This window comes from Schistocerca gregaria, chromosome 3 (assembly GCF_023897955.1).
Source record: "Schistocerca gregaria isolate iqSchGreg1 chromosome 3, iqSchGreg1.2, whole genome shotgun sequence".
Lineage (NCBI taxonomy): Eukaryota > Metazoa > Arthropoda > Insecta > Orthoptera > Acrididae > Schistocerca > Schistocerca gregaria.
The window spans coordinates 168157027-168179658 of NC_064922.1; the positions used below are offsets into that span (position 1 = coordinate 168157027).

The 22632-nt window shown below is 39.5% G+C and overlaps 1 protein-coding gene and 1 non-coding gene across 2 annotated transcripts in view; both read left to right on the forward strand.

Annotated features, from left to right (window-relative positions):
* The first annotated feature begins 570 nt into the window (after positions 1 to 570).
* LOC126355780 (phospholipase A1-like) overlaps positions 571 to 22632 on the forward strand; it is a 141104-nt gene continuing 119042 nt past the window's right edge. The window contains exon 1 of the mRNA XM_050006187.1: positions 571 to 585. The gene's annotated coding sequence lies outside the window, so the exon portion shown is untranslated. The remainder of the gene's footprint in view (positions 586 to 22632) is intronic.
* On the forward strand, positions 15725 to 15927 carry LOC126357002 (small nucleolar RNA U3). The gene has a single exon (XR_007566000.1). It is a non-coding gene; the product is annotated as a small nucleolar RNA U3 (small nucleolar RNA).

Sequence of the window (22632 nt, forward strand, 5' to 3'; positions counted from 1 at the left end):
TCATGGAAGCAGAAATAGTAGCCATCTTGACATACCTTACTACAGAATTCAAATTATCCAAGTCACTGAACAGCTACGAAGTGATGGGTATGAAGATGTTTAACAAACTGCCACTAGAATGAGTAGAAGCTCCATTTGATTTATTTAAGGACAAATTATTCAGTTGGTTCGCTGCAAATCCTTGCTACTCACTTCAGGAATTTTATGAGTGTAAAATATCATTCATAATGGTACCGGTTTGGAGAGTACAGCATAATTTCTTTAACTGAATGATTTATGATGCAATGTTTTTCATATTATTTGATTTTAAATATTGTATTATATGGAAAACCAATAGTGACATATTGATCTTCAACCTATGTATATATGCAGTATAACTTGTATTTATCTAATTTGACTTTGTCAATTGTTGTAATAGCTAAACGACAATAAAATTTCATTCAATTCAATTCAATTCAATTGAAAGACTTTTACAAAGCCTTTGAGCCACAAGAAATGATCATCACTGTCAAAAGAAGACCAATAAAATAGTGAACACCACGGAGCTGTAGTCGGTGAATATCTGTCGGCTCCAGCGGCGGTACGGTATGTATTAACTACGTGTCATCTGTTGAAATGACATGTTAAATTGCCGGAATGGCGTCAAATAGAACGAATTGCACCAGACGGCCGAACCATATACACTCATTTCATTTCACCTTTTAAAGTGGGCGACTTCTCTTACAAGTTGGAATCTACCTACCAAGAATTGTCCAGTGCAGTTCCAAATGCAATTTTTTACACCATCATCAGTTTCCTAATGTTTTTTAACATACTGTTCTTGAAGTGGCATCAATTTATTCCACGAAATTAATTAAATGTTTCGTAATAGCAAACCTGAGGTCCAGACTTGACGAAAATCGATAACTAACACCGAACATTTTAACCAGATTCTACTTTAAATATAGGAACATTTTAAACGTATTAGTATTCTGTAACATATACAGTTTCCCAGCTTCATTTTTAGGAGATGCATTGACAGGAAAGTATCATCCGGCTGGGAAATTGGCAGACTTTCCTTATACACTTCAAGGACGGAATCTGCTCACCTTAAAAAATGTGGACATGATATCTTGACCCAAAATGAAACCACTCAGAAATAGGTCTCTATTTCAACTTTAAAATAAAAAAAGCCTCAATTTCCCCGTTTTCTCCCTTGTTTTTCGAAAACGTTCCATAGACATCATTACATAACGTTTCATTATGCATTATCACAGTTTTTAAACGTTTATTTTCAGCAGAACGAAGAGATGTATGAGGTTGTGACAAAAATTTAGAACACAACTGGTTCTGTAGACTGTATCTTGATAGCTTGTACAATCGTTTCATTTTCGTTCTAAATGTAATATTTCTGTTTATGTCTCTAACTGATTGTATTGTGGATATGGATGCCACAGGGAAAGTGCATATTAATAAATGCGCTTGCCGTGGATTTCATTAATAGATTATTCCATTAGAACCTGAGGAGCTGATTTCTTAACTATAGTGGCAGTAACAGGTCTTTTCGGATTGCGATGTAGCCAGTTAGTGATAATTTCAAATGTCAATAAAAATTCCGTAAAATGTATTAAGACATCTCTTTTCATAGTCTAGAATAGAGTACCTTCCAAAAGAAAATTCTAGGCAATCATTACGAAAAAACTATAAGCAGAGAAATTTTCAAGAAAAATTGTTTAATTCAACCATCGGAAAGAAACAAAAGCACCAACATATTTTAGATGAAAAAATATTAACATTATCCGAGTTTCTAGACGCATGTGATACATATTTTAAAGTGAAAAGTAATCATATCCCAAGATAAAAAATAAATAAAACACTGATACTAGAAGTGAAACTGTTTCGTCCATGTAACAAAAATGTCGTTGCGGATGAATTTGCGTTCTGACAGACATCGAAGAAAACTCCGTGTGAAAATTGGAGAGAAAAGTATAGTATTAATTTTGGTAAAATCTAAGACATCGTTATTGAGCACCATTTGTGTGTGACAGGCTCTGTATACTGTAGCCGCCGCCAATATTTCGGTAGTTCGCGTTAGTAGGACCCAGAATATTCCTTACTTCCCGAAAAATTTCAGTTTGGAGCTGTTACAGACTCTTTGTCTCTGCATTCATCATCCAAAACGCCGGTATCCGCTGTAAAAAAGTAGCTATCGGTATTTATGGTCCACTATTTCCCTTGAAGTGAAGCATCATACACAGTGTATCAAAAAGAATCATCCGATTTGGTACGTCTAAATTTCTGAAGTTAACAAACACATACAATGAATTTAGTTTTTTGATGAACGGGGAATACAACCCCCCCCCCCCCCCCCCCCCCTGCTGTTATGCGATGTCTCAGATCACTGATTGTTGCTGGTAATGGAGGCATGTAAACAGTCTTTTATAAACACTCACAATAAATAATAACATACAGTCAGGTCTGGTGACCTGGAGGCCAGCAATGTAAAGCTGAACCATTTGGTCCAGTGTGACTGACCCATCGTTTGAATCAATCTCGAACTGTGGGAAAAAGAAAGTTCTCAAGCGTATCGAGATATGTGCTTCCTGTAATAGTGTTCTCAGCAGAGAAAAAAAGAACCATACACCTTTTCCTGTGAAACTGCACAAAACACATTACACTCTGGCGAGTCCCTCTCTCGTTGTACAACTTAATGTGGATGTTGCGTACCCCACATTCTCACATTGGCAGTTCACTTTTCCTCATGACTAAACACTAAGCGTGGAAGAACACTGTCATTTTCCACCTTGCAAGAACGAAATTACAGAGGTTCACGCATTGTTGTTTGTCACCTCCATGAAGAGCTTGAAGAAGCTGGTTTTTGTATGATGTCATGTGTAAACGTTGACGCAACACATGCCAGACGGACATTGGGGGCATGTTGAGCTGTCGAGTAGCATGGCGAATGAATTTCTGTGGACTCCTTGTGAAACTTGTTCGAAGTCTGTGTCAGACACTCAGGGAAGTCCCGGCGATTTGCATTTACACAAACAACCTGCTTCTCGGAATTGTTCGTGCCATCGTCTAAAGCTCTGTGCAGTAGGAAGATCCACACCACACCTAGAACAAAAGTCACGGTAAACAGTCATTACTGACCCACACTGCACAAAATGTAGAACACAAAATGCTTTCTGTTGTCCCAGCACCATTTTTACTAGAACTGAAGTGGGCACTCACTGCTGCTACTTAGGACGAACCATGTAAAACTCGAAAGTTTGTGCATTCCAAGAGTACGTTGTTCACGTACATATCTCAAATTACGTAAAAATTAAGATTTTTTTAAAATCGGATGATTCTCTTTTATACACTATGTATATTTGTTCATGTGGTTTTGTGATCCCCGAGTTTTACCCAAATGTACTACAGGCTTATTGGTCTCAACACATTGGCTCAAAAACTTGGGTTATGCTACTGAAATCTGTCTGCATTCCATTAAAAATTCCATTTCTGAGTAGAAAACCAAGTGAGTGGAGAAGGTGAAGAATGGAGGTTGGCGACAATGAGCCAGTATAATTATATTTTTCATGGTGATCACTCAGTAACTTGTCTAGCCTACAGATATTCTCCTCTGTCACAGTAATGAAGTACCCTTCATCACTGCATCCACCACCCAAATCCCTGATGTACACTGCACAAAAGTACCTGTAGGTTTTCAGGCCACTAATTCCATTAAAGTTGAACAAAATATATTTGTTCGTATGATTTTGTGAAGCCCAAGTGTTTTTGGAGTGTACTACAAGATTATCATCCTCAGCATGCAACAAGTTCATTGTACGCAGAACGTCGTTACTGCTACTGCCGTGTCCCAGAATTCCATTAAAGGTTTTCGTCCACCATTACATTCTCTGAACCAAAAACCAAGTGAGCGGAGAAGACAAAGAACTGAGACCTCTGACCCAGCATAATTAACATTTTAGAGCAGGATCACAGCATTTTTCTAGCCGTTGGATACTCTCATCTTTCATAATATTCAAACACACTTCTATGCATTAGCTTTTTGTCAAAAATCATAAAATTCTGTTGATTTCCATTTTCATTAATGTCCCTTTTTTGGAGAATGAAAACGGTGCTCACATCTGGAGATTTTGCCAATGTTACAGCACTGTTAATATGGCATAAAGTCGATTCCGAAATACTGCAAGCTTTCACAGTCAGATTATGAACTTGCGAAGAATTTATGTTATTCCTGGCTTCTTCATTGTTGGTCAGTAAAAAAAATCTTCAGTATTGTGGTTCCCAGATGATAATGGACACACTACAGCATATTTCTCTGTAGAGTATGTTTATAAACTACGTTTCCACCTTAAGCCTGATTTTACGCATGTTTTTTGTGTGTACAACTTTCAACCGTTATACTCAGAACTAGAGAAAGACATGAAATAAATGTTCCAGGCTATTCGAGATTAGGATCTTAGGAACACATTGTAAAAATTATGGCCATTTGCTGAGCATAGTCATTTCAGAATCCGCAGCCGGGTTTTGGTACTCAAAAAACAAGCTTTTGGGATGTTTCTCAATAACAGATAAAGATTTTTGAAAACAGGGAGATAGCTCTTACAGATAAATTCCTAGAAAATATACCATTAAAATCTGATCAAATTGCTGCAGATTTCGCCTCATACTGGATTTTACATGTAGAAGTAGAGTAACTTTAAACTGCAGTATCATGGAAAGAGATGCAGATATCACGAAAATTTTCTAGTTTGTTTGAGATCTGGACCTTAGGAATATATTGTAAAAATTTCAGCCATTTGCTGTGAATAGCTGTCTTGGAATCATCAGCTGGGTTTTGGTCTGCTGGCGATGGCTAAAATGTAGTACAAAAACCCTTTTTTATGGGTTTTCCAAGGAACCATGTGAGAACTAATGGTGCCTTGATAAGTCCCACCAAGCACACCGTAGAGCATATCAAATGCAAAAAGAACCAAAGATTTTCTCCATTTGGCTAAGCGTTCAATATTCAAACATTGACCCTCTACTGTAAGACGATCCTTCTGTTGGGTATACAAAAGGTCCCCTTAAAACGATCCTTCTGTTGGGTATTCAAAAGATCCCCAGTCCAAGGGCTATCCAAAACATTGACCCTACCTTTTTATCACCAATAGAAACTGAGGTATGAGCACTGGAAAATCCTGTTTCTATGCGTAATCTTTTGACACATATTAGGTGCATATGCTGTTGCATACATAACAGTTATGCAAAAGCGCAAGTGAGTGAAATTCCTAGCACCACTGGTGAGAAATCAGCCCCTGGTAACTGCTGAACAATGATCCTGCCTGTAAAAAGTGCTAGTTAGCTTTGTGTAGACTTAACCCCCTATACGAGAAATAATAAACAGATTTAGAATATGCAATAAGAATTGTCTCTGCCAGAAGATGATTATTGAACTATAGAATGCTCACAGTCCTCACCTTCACACTCCAGCTGGGAAATTGACAGTGACATGGCTGATTTTACCTTTTCTTAGAGGTCACAATATGTCAGAAATTGTCAGTGTAGTGGTGATGTTGGGTTACATAGGTCTATAGTGGACAAGATCAAACAAGAGGGAATCATAGGATGGTTTTTTATTGGTTTATGTGTGATAACTTTCAAGTGTGATTGACTTTTAAAGTTTGCTTACTGTTAATGGGAACAGCCAATTTTTCTGTTTATAAAGCTAGAAGACACACTCACTGTGCTAAAGAATAGCAAGGTTGTTGTCCTTACTGATCTAGTTAGCATAATATTAGAATTAAACAGTGTAAAGAATATGGAACAGCTCATAAGATACTGTTATTTTAAGCTGAGTACTCTCAACATTATTAATGTTTATCATGACAAGGCATCGAACAGTTAGTAACCTGCACTTCCCCATACAAAAGTGTTCAGAGCATGAAGGTGATGCAAGAAACCCTTGTGCAATAACGTATACTGTTGAAGAGACTTGAGCAGTTCGTGATGCCCAAGGATACCCACACGTGGGGGCGAACGGGAGCCATGGCCCACCCTTAACTCTGAGGGAATGGAAAAAAATACAGTGTAGTCAAGTGCTTTTCTTTCAAGAAAATTATTTCAAACTTGGTATATGCAGGTTTTTAACAGGGTCAGAACTGAAACTTACCATTCATCTTCCAAAATGTTGAAAATATACCATATCTCCAGGTCTAGGGCCCCTCCCCTCTACAAGCTGTTGTATGGGTGTACTTGATAATGTCTATAGATTTTCTTATCTTTAGAGATGATTTTGTGAGCATGTGAAGTTAATGGATCAGACCCATTATTTATTTACAAGATTCTTGGAAAGAAATATGCTAACCTATTATTATGAGCCAAAGTAGGTTTATGCATTAGAATATAAATGGTTTAAGTTCTGTTGCATCAAATAACAACAGCTCTACAACAGACAGTTATTTGCTTAAACAAAAGCTGGTTTGTTGACACAATTAAAATTTTTAACAAAACTAAAAATTTAGAGTTGGCAATGAACTTTTGCAGAAGAAACAAGTTACTTCCAGATTCACATATACCTCCTCATAGTGATACAAATTATCAAAACAGGAATTATTTAACTCTCCTAGTAGCACTGGGGTGAATATGACCCCATAAGCACATTTGAAATACATATCTCCCTTGTTTTCAAAACAATTATTTTCAAAATTTATGAATTAGTCTCTCTAAGTTGCTTGTGTACAATGACATATTGCTCAGTTTTAAATTTACAACATATTGAAATATATTCATGAGCTATGCACTGAGTACCAGTGGGGTCAGAATGACCCCAATCTAAATTTCTGTTTTGTTTTTGAATGTAACGTTTTGAAAATAGGATGACGAATGTTATGTTGAACAGATGTGGGACCTATTAATCACAGAGAATTAGAAATGGATTACCTGACATCCAGTAAAATGCGTTTTGTGAAGCTGTGGACCTTTTGTGCTGACTTGACGTTCTTCACAGTTTGTAACTGATCAGCAGTTGGATGCCAGAGTAAACCTAAGGTTTTTACATCCTCGTCGTTAGCAAACCGTAAGAGTACTTGTGTCTCTCTCAATTTCCATCCTGGATTTTCCATTTTTGAAATTTTATGAATAACTTGAATTTGCAGTCGTCTTTTTCATAGCTATGTCAGATGCATTATATGTAGTTGTCTTCTTGCAAAAATTGGTAGAAAGCAGAGATTGGTCAATGTAAATTCAGTCTCAGTCACTTCAGTTGTTCCTGTCACTCACGTCACCAAAAGATTTCTTAGAATATGCACATTTTTTTTAAAATTCACTATATGTGCTTTTGTATTCATTGTACCCAGCTGTATTTAAGAAAAGAAGTTTATTAAGGCCATGTACTAGTGTAGTACCCTATGTGATCAAAAGTATCCAGACATCCCCATACACATACTTTTTCATATTAAGTGCATTGTCTGGCAACCTACAGCCAGGTACTCAATATCAGCGACCTAAATAGTCATTAGACACCGTGAGAGAGCAGAATGGAGCTATCCGCGGAACTCACAGACTTCGTACATGGTCAGGTGATTGGGTGTCACTTGTGTCATACGTCTGTACGGGGGATTTCCACACTCCCAAATATCACAAAGCCCACTGTTATCGATGTGGTAGCGAAGTGGAACCCTGAAGAAACATGTAAAGCACAAAAGCATACAGACCTCGGCTGTTGAATGTTAGAGACCGCTGAAAGTTGAAGAGGGTCGTAATGTGAAACAGGCAGACATCTATCAGACCATCACACAGGAATTCCAAACTGCGTCAGGATCCATAGCAAATACTATGACAGTTAGGTGGGAGGTGAGAAAACTTGTATTTCAAGGTCGAGCGAGTGCTCATAAGCCACACATCACTCTGGTAAATGCCAAACGACGCCTCACTTGGTGTAAGCAGCGTAAACATTGGACGATTGAACAGTGGAAAAACATTGTGTGGAGTGACGAACCACGGTACACAATGTGGCGATCCGATGGCAGGGTGTGGGTATGGAGAATGCCAGGTGAAGGTCATCTGCCAGCGTGTGTAGTGTAAAATTTTGAGTCGGTGGTGTTATGGTGTGGTCGTGTTTTTCATGGAGTGGGCTTGCACCTGTTTTTGTTTTGCGTGGCACTATTACAGCACAGGCCTACATTATGTTTGAAGCACCTTCTTGCTTCCCACTGAATAGCAATTCGGGGATGACGATTGCATCATTCAACACAATCGAACATCTGTTCATAGTGCACGGCCTATGGTGCAATGGTTACAAGAGAATAACATCGCTGTAATGGACTGGCCTGCACAGATTCCTGACCTGAATCCTATATAACACCTTTGGGATGTTTTGGAACGCCGACTTCGTGGCATTCCTCACCGACCAACATCGATACCTCTGCTCAGTGCAGCACTCCGTGAAGAATGGGCTGCCATTCCACAATAAACCTTCCAGCACCTGATTGAACGTATGCCTGCGAGAGTGGAAGCTGTCATCGAGGCTAAGGGTGGGCCAACACCATACTGAATCCCAGCATTACCGTTGGAGGGCGCCACGAACTTGTAAGTCATTTTCAGCCAGGTGTTCGAATACTTTTGATCACATAGTGTGTGTTAGGCCATATGCTAAAATGGCTTTCATCATTGAAAATTAGTTTTTCACATTTCTCTATATGCTTACCATTCCCTCTGTTGTTGTCAGTAATATTTTCAGGTTTTTGTACATTTTTAAGGGATAAAATGCAGTCAGGAACATGAGATTATTATGCAGTTGCAATGTTTCATGTACTCATTTGCAAACATAAAGTTAATTTACTGTTATTTCATTATGAACTACTTTTTGAAGTTGATTGTAGGTTTGCAACATGTGACGTTTTTAAAAAATGCGTAGTATAGAAGTGTGTGAATTATAGTGCCTGAATACCTACCCAAATTTCAGTACAATTATGTTGTTACTTTTTCTTCTTCTTAGCATATCCGACAGTTATCTGGGTTTGCCTTTACGTCCTTCCTACGACAAATGTGTGGTGTTTCAGTTATTGGCAATTATTTATTGTAATTATATCGCCAGATGTCCTTCCTGTCAAAAAAGTTGTATAAGCTTTGTTATGTTTGCCATCGTATTTTCACTGTTTGTATGTTGTATTTTCTGATGGGGCAGAGATTGGTAAACAGCCTATCATTGGCCTAAATAAGTGTGCTATACTGCCCAGAAACCACACCTAGGTCAGTGGAGAGGCTTGATTCGAGACTGACCTACTCTCATCTCGTTAAAAGTTTAAAATAGCCATTGTCATATCTTGCACACTTTCAAGTGTTGTTATCATGGTGATCTTTGATCGTAAGTCCAGAATCTGGTTGGATGCAACTCTTGATGCTACCCAATCCTGTGCAAGAATCTTCATCTGCAAATAACTACTGGAACCCACATGTCTTTGAACAAGTTTACTATGTTCAAGTCAGCGTTTCCCTCTACAATTTCTCCCCTTCCCACCTGCTTCCTTCCAGTACTTAGTTGGTGATCCCTTGATGTCTCAGAATGTGTCCTATCAACTGATCCCTTCTTTTCATTAGGTTGTGACAAAGATTTCTTTCCAAACGTAATCAGTCCATCTGACCTTCAGCATGGTCTTTTTTTTTTTTTTGTAGCACCACATTTCAAAAGCTCCTATTCTCTTCCTATCTACATGGTTTATTGTCCATGTTTCACTTCCACATATGGCTATGCTCTGTGCAGACTCTTTCAGAAAGGACTTCCTCATACTTAAATCTATATTGATGTTAACAAGTTTCTCTTCTTCAGAAACGCTTTACTCGCCAATACCAGTCTACCTTTTATATCATCTGTACTTCACCCCTCATCAGTTACTTTACTGCCCAAATAGTAATATTCGTTTGCTACTTTTAATAGTTTCCTAATCTAATTCCCTCAGCATCACCTAAATGAACTCTACCACATTCAGTTACCCTTGTTCTGCTTCTGTTGGTGTTCACTACTATCGAAACACTGTAAAAATAAACGATTTTTACAATCCCGATATCACATCCATTATGTCTGAAGAGTTAACATTTTCTGTAAGAGCTCAACTGTTACAATATAAGCAGCTCTGTTACAGCCACGTGCACACTCTTGCAGACCACTGTGAAGTGCATGAGAGATAGTACCTCCCACTGTAGCACATTTTACGATTTCTTCTTATCCCACTCACATATAGCAAAAATAATTGTTTGAATGCACCTGTCTCTGTTGCAGTTACTGAAATCCTGCCTTCATAGTCCCTATGGCGACGATAACATGAGGCTATTATGTATTCCTTGATATGTGACTAAATACTAGTTCTTGAAACTCTGTAAGTAGGTTTTTGCTGATTTCTTAAATCTATTTCACTGATCCTAGCTGTGACAGTGGCATCTATATTACATACTGAATTCCATTAAATTTGAGCATTCATTTAAGTGATCTGTCAGAATCTCATGTATTTCTCTCTAGTATTGCTTAACAACCATTTGCATACGTGTTGGCTTAACATGAGTTATTGCTTTAGTGTTAACTGATTTTTTTTATTTGCACACATAACTTTTTAAAAATTTTCTATTACAGAATTGCAGTTCAGTGTGACAGCAGCTATATTAGGGTTGCCTTGAGTGAACACACAACTTGACAGCATCTACCATCTCAGTTCTGACACACACCAGAAGCATATCACTTCTAGTTCACAAACGCTGTACGAGTTCTATATAGTCAAGAGAGATGCTAATTATGTACGCTAAATTGTGCTGTATATCCATAATCACAAGTACTCATCCAAAGAACATGTGTATTATAATTACAGTGTGAATAATTGTTCACTAAAGGCACATCTAACCTAGAAACAGCTACCCAACTTGTTAAAATAATAACCCAAGACTAACAAAACACGAAATAGTTTGAAAAGTTGATCTGTACATATAACAATGCTTGTTTGCAGGAAAATGAATAGAGACTCTGTGAAATTGACACAAATTACTATTTATTTATTTTTTTAAATATAGCACTTTAAAGCTTCTTTTTGATGTGCATAAAAGGAAAACGTGCCACAAAATAAAGTGAAGGAATAGATGCAGAATACTTCTCTGAACAGTTTGCTCACCTTCTGTCTATAATGTGAAAAAAGGCGAGTGAGCTGTTCATATTTAGATATCTGACAAGGGCTTTCAGAGCATAGAAAACAAAGTTTGCGTTTATGAGTCCAGATTAATCTGGAAAGAGTATATGAAACTATGCATTGCATGCTGCTTAATGAGAATATTAGGATACAACAACAGAGATTGAGTGAAAACTGTATACTTTGCCTATATACACTCACAATTGAATATGGCATGCTTTTCTTGGATAACTCTTTTTCTCAAGCAAAAGCTCTTTAGGCTACAAAAAAGAATTTATGAGAATGATGAAAACTGTAAAATGGAACAAATCCTGTAGGCCACTCAAAAAAAAGCTGGAAATCGCTCCACTTCCACATATCTTTGTGTATGACGTAATTGTTTTCATGAAAATACGCAGTGTAAAACCCCACTTGTCCTAAAAAATGGAAATTTTTATGTAGTCAGTAAACACGAGCCCAACTAAATAAAGTACATTGCATCACAGGAAAGTTATTTATAATATGCTTCACCACCCACACATAATATCAATAAAGGACTTGTCAAAATTCGAGACAGCTGCTAAGGCATATTTGATTTACCTCTGCTTCTCTTGCCTGCAGACGTTCCTTCAGGAAGTATGCTAAATATTTACCTTTGTACCTAATTGATTTATTATATAAATGTTACTGGCTTAATAATCTACTATGTTAACTGTTCATATGAATATCAACCTACCTGTACAGTAAATGCTCTTTGTGCATTTACAGTATATTCTCTTTCTATGTGTGCAAGATATGCGCTATGTTATAACTTAGTGTACATTTAATGTAAAAATAATTTGATTATAGTGAATTTAAATTATGAAATATTATGTTTTGTTAAGCACTGACTTATTGTACATATTTGTACTGTTTGTGGAGTGTATGATTTCCTGGAGCAGCGAAGGCCTAATATACAGGGTTATTCTAAATGATTGACCAATTTTCAAAACTTAATAAAGTTTGATTTCAATTTAATAATTTCTAATTAATTAGTTCTTAATAATTATTTAATAATTAGAAATGTGATCAATATTCAACGTGACTACCATTCGCTGAACGGCAAACATCGACACAGTAGCCAAACTCGACCGACACAGGCGAAAGCATATCTACTGTTTCTAACAAGGGAACCCCCCCCCCCCATCGCACCCCCCTCAGATTTAGTTATAAGTTGGTACACTGGATAGGCCTTGAAAAACTGAACACAGATCAATAGAGAAAAGAGGAAGAAGTCGTGTTGAACTATGAAAAAAATAAGCAAACTGTATAAACTGAGTAGTCCATGTGCAAGATTGGCAACATCAAGGAGAGTTTGAGCTCAGGAGCGCCATGGTCCCGCGATTAGCGTGAGCAGCTGCGGAACGAGAGGTCCAGACAATTACCCAAGTTCAGGCACTCACACATAACAGCTTCGCTCTCCAGAATACCAGGACATGTTCAGATTTGCTTGGACATATGCAGGATTTGACGGTCTACACACGGAAAAATTTGAAAACGTTAGAAACATGTTTTGACAGAGCACAGGGTAAACTGTGCGACTGTGAAACTGTTGCATTCATTTGTTGCAGTTTATGTGACAAACTCTTATGTTTTCATTACTTTTTTGGGGGTGATTACCACATACACAAGAATACCTAAATGGGGGAAGGTAGAAGAATCTTTTTACCCATTCGCAAAGTGTGTAAGTTAGGTGAGTCGACAACATATTCCTGTCATGTGACGCACATGCCGTCACCAGTGTCGTATAGAATATATCAGACGTGTTTTCCTGTGGGGGAATCGGTTGACCTATGACTTTGCGATCAAATGTTTTCGGTTCCCTTTGGAGACGCACGTCCTTTCATCTACTAATCGCACGGTTTTGCGGTGCGGTCGTAAAACACAGACACTAAACTTATTACACTGAACAGAGCCGTCAATGAACGAACGGACAGATTATAACTTTGCGAAAATGAAGAAAGTAAAATTTTCACTCGAGAGAAGACTTGAACCAAGAACCTCTCATTTCGCAGCTGCCAAACTCTCCTTGGTATTGCCTATCTTGCACATGGACTACTCAGTTTGAATAGTTTGCGTATTTTTTTCATAATTCCACACAACTTCTTCCCGTTTTCTCGATTGATCTGTGTTCAGTTTTTTAAGGCCTATCCACTGTGCCAACTTATAACTAAATCAGAGGGGGGTGCGGTGGGGAGGTTCCCTTGTGAGCGCACGCCAGCAGTGATGCGGTTCCACAGCTCATTCAACGTGGTTGGTAGAGGTGGGACGTAAACCGCTTCCTACACAAAACCCCATAAGAAGTAGTCGCGGGGTGTGAGATCAGGAGATCTCGGTGGCCATAAATGCAGAGCCAGGCCCTCAGGTGCCCTGCGACAGAACCAGCACTGAGGAGGGGAGTCATTCAAAAGCCTCGTACATCACGGTGCCAATGAGGCGCAGCTCCATCTTGTTGGAAAATGAAGTCCAGGGAATCTTCCATAACTTGAGGGAAACAGCCATTGTTCCAACAAGTCCAGGTACGTAATTCCCGTTACAGTTCTTTACGCAAAGAAAAAGGGTCCACAAAAGCTTTGTATGGGCTATGGCACAGAATGTGCTGATTTTTGAGAGAGTCTGTTTTGTGTTGCAATGGTGACTGTGGATTTTCCAAACGCCAATGCAAACATTGTGTCTGTTGACTTTTCCACTAAGTTGGAGCGTCACTTCATTATTGAAAATTACACACTGTAGAAATGCGTCATCCTCCATCTTTGCTATCACATGACCACAAAATGAGAGACTCTTCTCTTTGTCATTTGGGTAGAGAGCCCGTAAAAGCGCCGCCTCTGAACTTTCCATACAGTTGGTTGGCGTATTTCAAGTTTTCTACTTGCTCTATTGGTAGACTTATTGGGACTGAGCACAAAACTTTCTTGAATCCGTCGGACAACATCCTCTGACACACGCGATCGGCCTCTACTTCTCCTTTGCAAACATTCCCAGTCTGTTGAAACTGCTTAAAACAACGGCTAATGCTTTTGCGAGTTGGCGGTTGAATGCCGAATTTGGTACGAATTGCTCGCTGCTCTGCAACTTGCGACTCGCGTTTCGCGAACTCAGAACGCAGAAAACCTCGTGCTCTGCAGTCGCCATCTCACTCGTAACTGACTGACAGTGGAACTGAGTGACGGCTCATTTGCCGCGCGAACTCTACCGGCCGCTTCTGAAACCGTCACCGCCGCCCGCCAAAAACTTTAAAATTTGCTCTTCTTATTGGTATAAAGCTTGCTCATTTTGGATTTGTACTTGAATATATACGAATTTTTGAAAATGGGTCCATCATTTAGAATAACCCTGAAGTTCAAGCACGCACAAAGTCATCTGCATAACTTGAAAATTGCTACACGCAAGAACTATAATTAAGTTGACTGAGGCGAATTTATGTTATTAGAAGTGACATTTTCCGCCAGGACTGTCATTAAATTTATTTTTCTGCTATTTTGCCATTCTCAAGTGACAACACAACATGAAAATGCGCTAGCCGAAATCAAGATCATAAATAGACAACCAAATACATTCACAACTGTCCAAGCAGAAAAGTTGTTATTGCTAAGACATTGCAGGATTGTGAACACGAATAAACAGAAAATAATAAAATCTCCACCCAGTATAGCTTCACAGCAGTACCGTAAATAACCGAAGCTACAACATCTAATTGCGATTAGACACGTTACATCAATCGCAGATGTGATTTTAAGGACTGCAACAGTCACGAGATGTAAATAGTTACATAATGTTACAGCGATTTGACAAGCAAACGCGACATTCGAGAGCGTACTACCGCAATGTCATTGTGTTAATTACGTTTTTTCTCGAGTACAGAATATGAGTCATCTGCAAAATCGCCAGCTTGGAATTATGAGCACTCTGTGGTTTCTCTTTATGTACCTCATGTGTCGTGTTCAGCCAACATAATTTGTGAGGCTGCCCACGCGATAAACATAAGCCAATGCCGATTAGAGACTACTCTTGCTGTGGACCTAGCCCAGCTGACGCCACGTGTGAAAGTAGCTCACACGAGCCATCTATCTTAGGAAGATGAACTTCGTAGGTCCGTAGCTTTTCTGGCACCACTCATGTACACAATTTCTGTATCAGAAAAGGAGTAAAGGATGAAGATGTTCTTGAGTGACACTGGTCGGCAGTATGTGTATGGTAATGGAAGTGCCGTGTGGCTAGGGCCTTCCGTCGGGTAGACTGTTCGCCTGGTGCAAGCCTTTCGAGCTGACGCCACTTCGGCGACGTGCGCGTCGATGGGGATGAAATGATGATGATAAGGACAACACAACATCCAGTCTCTGAGCGGAGAAAATCTCCGACCCAGCCGGGAATCGAACCCGGGGCGTTAGGTATGACATTCCTTCGCGCTGGCCACTCAGCTACCAGGGGCAGACATTTGTATGGTGAAATAATATAATTTAGTTGTTTTTACTGACAATGAACGCTATAATCTTCTGTGATGATTGTTCTAGAACACTATAAGGTCCCGCGAGGAGATAAGTACGCAAGTCGGCGCCACGCAAACAAAGATCATACTTCACAGGTTCATTTCTGTAGGATGTCTTCATCTTTCTCTAGTTCGCTATTGGAGTAGACGCAACCACGATGATGAGTGGTAGCACTTTCCATGACCGTGGGGCATGTACGTTGGGATTCATAGGTTCTCGACTGCAATCGATGATCGTTCACCACGCTCTCCGTAGGACGGGAATAGTGCTTTCCGAGTGATTTTTAACTTCTTTGCACACAATGTGAACAGTTCACTCTCCACACAGCAACACGGTTATTCTTATGTGCGCTACGTTCACTTGTGTAGTCACACACAGCCGTGTCGACGTGAAATATGTATTACGCACTTGGAGGTCAATGCAAGAATATGCTTTCGGTACTAGATATTTAATTTTGTTTCGCCTGATTTTACGAAAAACTTTCCTCCGTCTGTTAGCATTGATGAAGGCACATCGAGCTATGACTCAGAATTGAGATAATTTTCAGAAATACAAAAGACAAATGAATTTAAGATTACAATAGAAGAATAAGTTGAAAATGAATTTATCGGAAACATTTTAAAAATAAAGACATGTTGAGTGCACTTTGAGACTGTTTAAATGTGTATACTAAACACTGCAATATGGCTGCTATGTCATTCTCAAGCTATGGCCATTAACAACGTACAGTTGCAAATAAACAAAATGCTGGGAACAAATTTGTCTCTAAAATTAACTTTTTTTAGCAACTAAATTTGTTGCAGCTGTTACTTGAAAATGGCACAATGAACAAAACTGCGATGATAAATTTCGGGTAGATGCATAAGTTCGTAGCGTTTTTGTTTTGCATGCTGGTATTCCGATTGCCATTGTTTTATTTACCGATTGTCATTTTTTATTTTTAGTTAACTGTTGCTAGTTGAGTTTACATATTGTCATTTTATCATTTGGAGATAGTGAGTGGAGCTATGGACGCTAGGAAATGGAATGCCAGGTGGAAAAGTCGGAATATTGCTGACATATTCTACTGTTTCACTTCAGTAGAGCAGACATCCCCAAAGTGGTGGACGCGCCGGCTTTCATTGATATATTTGCATGTCATATTATTTAAGAAAACTTTCAGTGAACAGCGTCAGATTTTCAATTCCATGAACCAAGTTAGGAAGCTACCCCAGCGTTTAGGTTTTTAATCACAGCCATTGTGACTTCCAGGCTTTCTGGAGTATGTGCTGGTTCTCCTCCTGTAAAATTCACACATTGTGTAATACACAAGGAGGCATTAGCTTATAAAGTAGTGCCATCATAATTCAGTTAAGTGCTGAACGATCCAGTCAGTGTTGTAAGTGTTGTGAAAGCACGAGGTTTAAACAATAGGTTGTTCCTCGTGCTTTGCGAGGCGATGGGTTCTACTCATAATTCCCTTCTATTGCACATGGAGGCACGTTGGTTGCCTCGTAATAAAGTTCTTTGTCGCACTGTGGCTCTGAACGATAACCTTCGTGTTTTCTGTTGAACAGTTGTCCTACACTAGAGGATCTGTATCTGGATAAAATTAGTTTAATGGCTTCCAAAATTGTCCTACTTGGCCGACTGTCTTTCGAAGCGAGAAAAGTGCTTGTGTTTAAGAGAAGACTTGTACTGATAGGGAAGGGTAACTGTGAGATGTTCTTTTGTCTCTATGAAGGTAAATGAGATGGATGTCGGCATAATTAATAGAATAGGCGTAGTATATCTCAAAAAGCTTCATCAGCAAATCAAGGACAAATTTCCAGAACCTTCATCCGACTGTGACTTGATCCACTACCCGTTCTGTACTATCATAACAGACAACTAATCAGACTCTCGTCAGCAGTTGAACATAAGAAGCTAACAGAACTATTAAGTGATGGAACATATCGAAATAAATTTAAATCAGATTCTCTTGAAAATTTCTGGGTGCAGACTCGGAATGATGATCCCAGCTGAGCAAGAAGGTCAGTAGAATGTTATTACCCTTCGCATCAACTTACTTGTGTAAGTGGCATTAATCGAGACGAAATACCGATTTCGACTATAGGGGATCTGCCAAGATTGGACGTGCTTTCTTCACAAATTCAAGCACACACATCACACTAAATGTGCAAATGTCAGAAAATTTCCTAATTTTGAACCGTGGGCATTTTCACTCTTGTTTATTTCCTTTTTGGGTGATCAGTTAAATATAACTGTGAGTAAATGGGCATTTAAATGTTGACTGTTGTTTTGTTGCAACTTGTACACGCTGATATTCCAAATATTTAAACATTCTTAATTAATTATGAGCTGTATAAATGGAAAAAAACTAAACTTTAAATAACTATTTTTGGTTTTAATGAAAAAATTATAATTGCACACATTTGCTCAATTTCAATAATGGTACACACATCAGTGGTTATTAATAAACTAGTTGTAACTGTTAAATTTCACCGCATTTGAATAGTACAAATGTTTGCTAATTTAAAAAAAAAATAATTGATACGCTTGAAGAGCACTGTGTAATCATTATTATTGTTATTATTACCAACATTATTATTGTTGTTTTTGCAACCATGGTTGAAATAAAAGAAGAAGAAGATAGACGTATGCCAAATATGAGAAATGCTGAAGAAGGAAAGAAAAGTTGACGGATAGGGAGGCTGAAATAATGTTTCAGAAATGCACGCAGGGCGGGGGGGGGGGGGGGGGGGGGGCACGACGTAAGAAAATGATTTTCTTGTTTTAAGAAGATCGTTTTGACATCAGTGAGTCTCGAAATTTAGAAATACCTCTGGGGTTTGATGGAGATTGTTTAAATATATTCATCAACAACGATCCAGTTCAGTGCACTCGAGAACTGGCAACTGTGATGAACTGTGAGCATTCTAACATCTTGCGATATTTGGATGCAATGAGGAACATTTAAAAATCGAGTGTTTCATTGACGTATGCTCTTAAGCCAGAGGTGTCAAACCCGCGGCCCATAGGTGTGCAAAGTCTATGGAGCACCTGCGGTCTACAGAAGTACAGTTAGACACTGGGCATGGAGGGTGAGGTCATCAGAAGGGGGTTCGACGAAGCTCAACGATTTGCTGTGGTCGAGGAAAGCATCCACGGCTGTCACACCTGACACGTTGCAGCGAGATGATGTTGTCATTCATTAAAGGATGCCATTCGTGGAAGACATTTTGAGGACGATGAGGTGTAATGTGACTTCGCAAGTACACTATGTGATCAAAAGTATCCGGACACCTGGCTGAAAATGACTTTCAAGTTTGTGGGGCCCACCATCGGCAATGCTGAAATTCAATATGGTGTTGGCCCGCCCATAGTCTTGATGACAGCTTCCACTCTCGCAGACATACGTTCAGTCAGGTGCTGGAATGTTTCTTGGGGAATTGCAGCCCATTCTTTACGGAGTGCTGCAATGAGGAGAGGTATTGATGTCTGTCGGTGAGGCCTGGCACAAAGTCGGCGTTGCAAAACATTCCAAAGGTGTTCTACAGGATTCAGGTTACGACTCTGTACAGACCAGTCCATTACAGCGATGTTATTGTCGTAACCACTCCGCCACAGGCGGTGTATTTTGAGCAGGTGCTCGATCGTGTTGAAAGATGCAATCGCCATCCCCGAAATACTCTTCAACAGTGGGAAGTAAGAAGGTGTTTAAAACATCAATGTAGGCTGTGCTGTGTTAATGCCACGTCAAACAATAAGGGATGCAAGCCCCCTCCAAGAAAAACACCACCACACCATAACACCACTGCGTCCGAATTTTACTCTTGGCATTACACACGCTAACAGATGACGTTCATCGGGCATGTGATGAGTGGCTTATGAGCAGCCACTCGACCATGAAATCCAAGTTTTCTCACCTCCAGCCTGTCGTAGTACTTGCAATGGATCCTGATGCACGTTGGAATTCTCGTGTGATGGTCTGGATAGATGTCTGCCTATTTCACATTACGACCCTCTTCAACTTTTAGCAGTCTCTGTCAGTCAACAGATGAGGTCGGGCTGTGCGCATTTGTGCTTTACGTGATCCTTCAAGTTTCCACTTCACTATCACATCGGAAACAGTGGACCTAGGGATGTTTAGGAATGTGGAAATCTCCCGCGTACAGACGTATGACACAAGTGACACCCTATCACATGACCACGTTCGAAGTCCGTGAGTTCTGCGGAGCTCCCCATTCTGCTCTCTCACGATGTCTAATGACTATTGAGGTCGCTGCAATAGAGTACCTGGCAGTAGGTGGCAGCACGATGCACCTGATATGAAATACCTATGTTTTTAGGGGTGTCCGCATACTTTTGATCACACAGTGAATCAGAGGATCTGAAGAAGTGAGCATCTGTCACACGATCGGTAAGGAAAAAAAGGTCCATTCCGCTTTTCTGTTCCCTCAGCGGTTATTGTTAGAAAGCAAGTGTGACAGATGTGAAATTTACCGAACTACCAGTTTAATAAGTCACGGCAGCAAAATAATAACGCTAATTATTTACAGGCGAATGGAAAAACTAGTAGAAGCCGACCTCGGGGAAGATCAGTTTGGATTCTGTAGAAATATTGGAACACGTGAGGCAATACTAACCCTACGACTTATCTTAGAAGAAAGATTAAGGAAAGGCAAACCTACGTTTCTAGCATTTGTAGACTTAGAGAAAGCTTTTGACAATGTTGACTGGAATACTCTCTTACAAATTCTGAAGGTGGCAGGGATAAAATACAGGAAGCGAATGGCTATTTACAATTTGTACAGGAAGCAGTTGTTGGGAAGGGAGTGAGACGGGGTCGTAGCCTCTCCCCGATGTTATTCAATCTGTATATTGAGCAAGCAGTGAAGGAAACAAAAGAAAAATTCGGAGTAGGTATTAAAATCCACGGAGAAGAAATAAAAACTTTGAGGTTCGCCGACGACATTGTAATTCCGTCAGAGACAGCAAAGGACTTGGAAGAGCAGCTGAATGGAATGGACATTGTCTTGAAAGGAGGATGTAAGATGAACATCAACAAAAGCAAAACGAGGATAATGGAATGTAGTCGAATTAGCTCGGGTGATGCTGAGGGAATTAGATTAGGAACTGAGACACTTAAAATAGTAAAGGAGTTTTGCTTATTTGGGGAGCAAAATAACTGATGATGGTCGAAGTAGAGAGGATATAAAATGTAGACTGGCAATGGCAAGGAAAGCGTTTCTGAAGAAGAGAAATTTGTTAACATCGAGTACAGATTTAAGTGTCAGGAAGTCGTTTCTAAAAGTATTTATATGGAGTATAGCCATGTTTGGAAGTGGAACATGGACGATAAATAGTTTAGACAAGAAGAGAATAAAAGCTTTCGAAATGTGGTGCTACAGAAGAATGCTGAAGATTAGATGGGTAGATCACATAAGTAATGAGGAGGTATTGAATAGGACTGGGGAGAAGCGGAGTTTGTGGCACGACGTGACTAGAAGAAGGGACCGGTTGGTAGGACATGTTCTGAGACATCAAGGGATCACAAATTTAGCATTGGAGGGCAGCGTGGAGGGTAGAAATCGTAGAGGGAGACCAAGAGATGAATACACTAAACAGATTCAGAAGGATGTAGGTTGCAGTAAGTACTAGGAGATGAAGAAGCTTGCAAAGGATAGAGTAGCATGGAGACCTGCATCAAACCAGTCTCAGGACTGAAGACCACAACAACAAGTATGTCATGTGGAGACCAAAAATACTCGTGTGCTTCCAGTGTGGCGCTGGTATGCAGAAAGGTCGGAGAGACATTGCTGCGTTGGAGTGGCAATCACATTAATTAGCTGGTGGTCATTTGTGCATCTCTACTTGTTCGACGGCAGTTGGCTCATGAACAATGCCGACAGTTCCTATTCTGTATAGTTATAGGCGACGAGAAATGGTGTCTTTACGCTAAATACGGAAAAGTAAGGAATGGTTGAGGTCAATAAAAGCAGACGAAGACTTGGGCGCATCCATAAAAGATGATGATATGCATTTGGTGGAACAGCGGCAGTGTGGTGTACCGTGGATTCCTTCCCCGATGCTTAACCATCACTGCCGACATTTATTGTCAACAACTGACTTGAGACCTTTCGCTGATGCAATCCGAGAACAACCATCCGGAAGGCTGCGTGAAGTGACGCTACTCCACGATAACGCTAGCCCGCATTCTGCTAGATTGACAAAAACAGTATGCAGGAGATGTGGTGGGAAGTCATTCCGCACCCACCTTATTCATCTGATCTTGCGCCCCCAGATTTTCGCCTTTTCCTCTATCTCTTCGGACAACCTTCAAGAAACAACTTTTCCGGACGATAAAGACGCTCCAAACATGACTCTGTGGCACGTGATTTTTACAATCGTGAAATCGAGAAGCTACTCCAGCGTTATCAGAGTATTGTAAATAGTTAAGGTGAGTGTATATTGAGGACCAAAGTCTCTGCTACGTGTATCTGTTGTGTTTATTAAACTTTTGGAGAAAGGCTAAGAACTTACCCACCAACCCATAAATACATTCAATAACAGTCCAGGTGACACATACCGTTTCTAAAATACTACAGAGCAGTAGACACAAGCAAAGAAAATTGTCGTTGCAAACACGACTAATATCCAGTTTTATAGCGAATCTTAATAAATAATTATTCCTGTACTCTTATAACTGAAGTGGCGTCCAATTTTCAATATCATCTCAGACATGGATATGCTCCAAACTGTGGCAAATGACAATATCACAAGTAGCAGTCTGGTTTCGAGTTAATGGATTCCTGCTTAACGAGAGTAAAACTCAAAAGATTGTATTTAGTTTAAGAGATCTGCCACTAGCAGACTTCATGTATAGTGTTAAATTCTTAGGTATTGTTATAGGTACTAAAATAACCTGGGAGTCACATATTAAATAAATACATTAGTGCAATCCTGTCTAGAGTGGTGCATTTGTTAAGGAATTTAAAAAACGA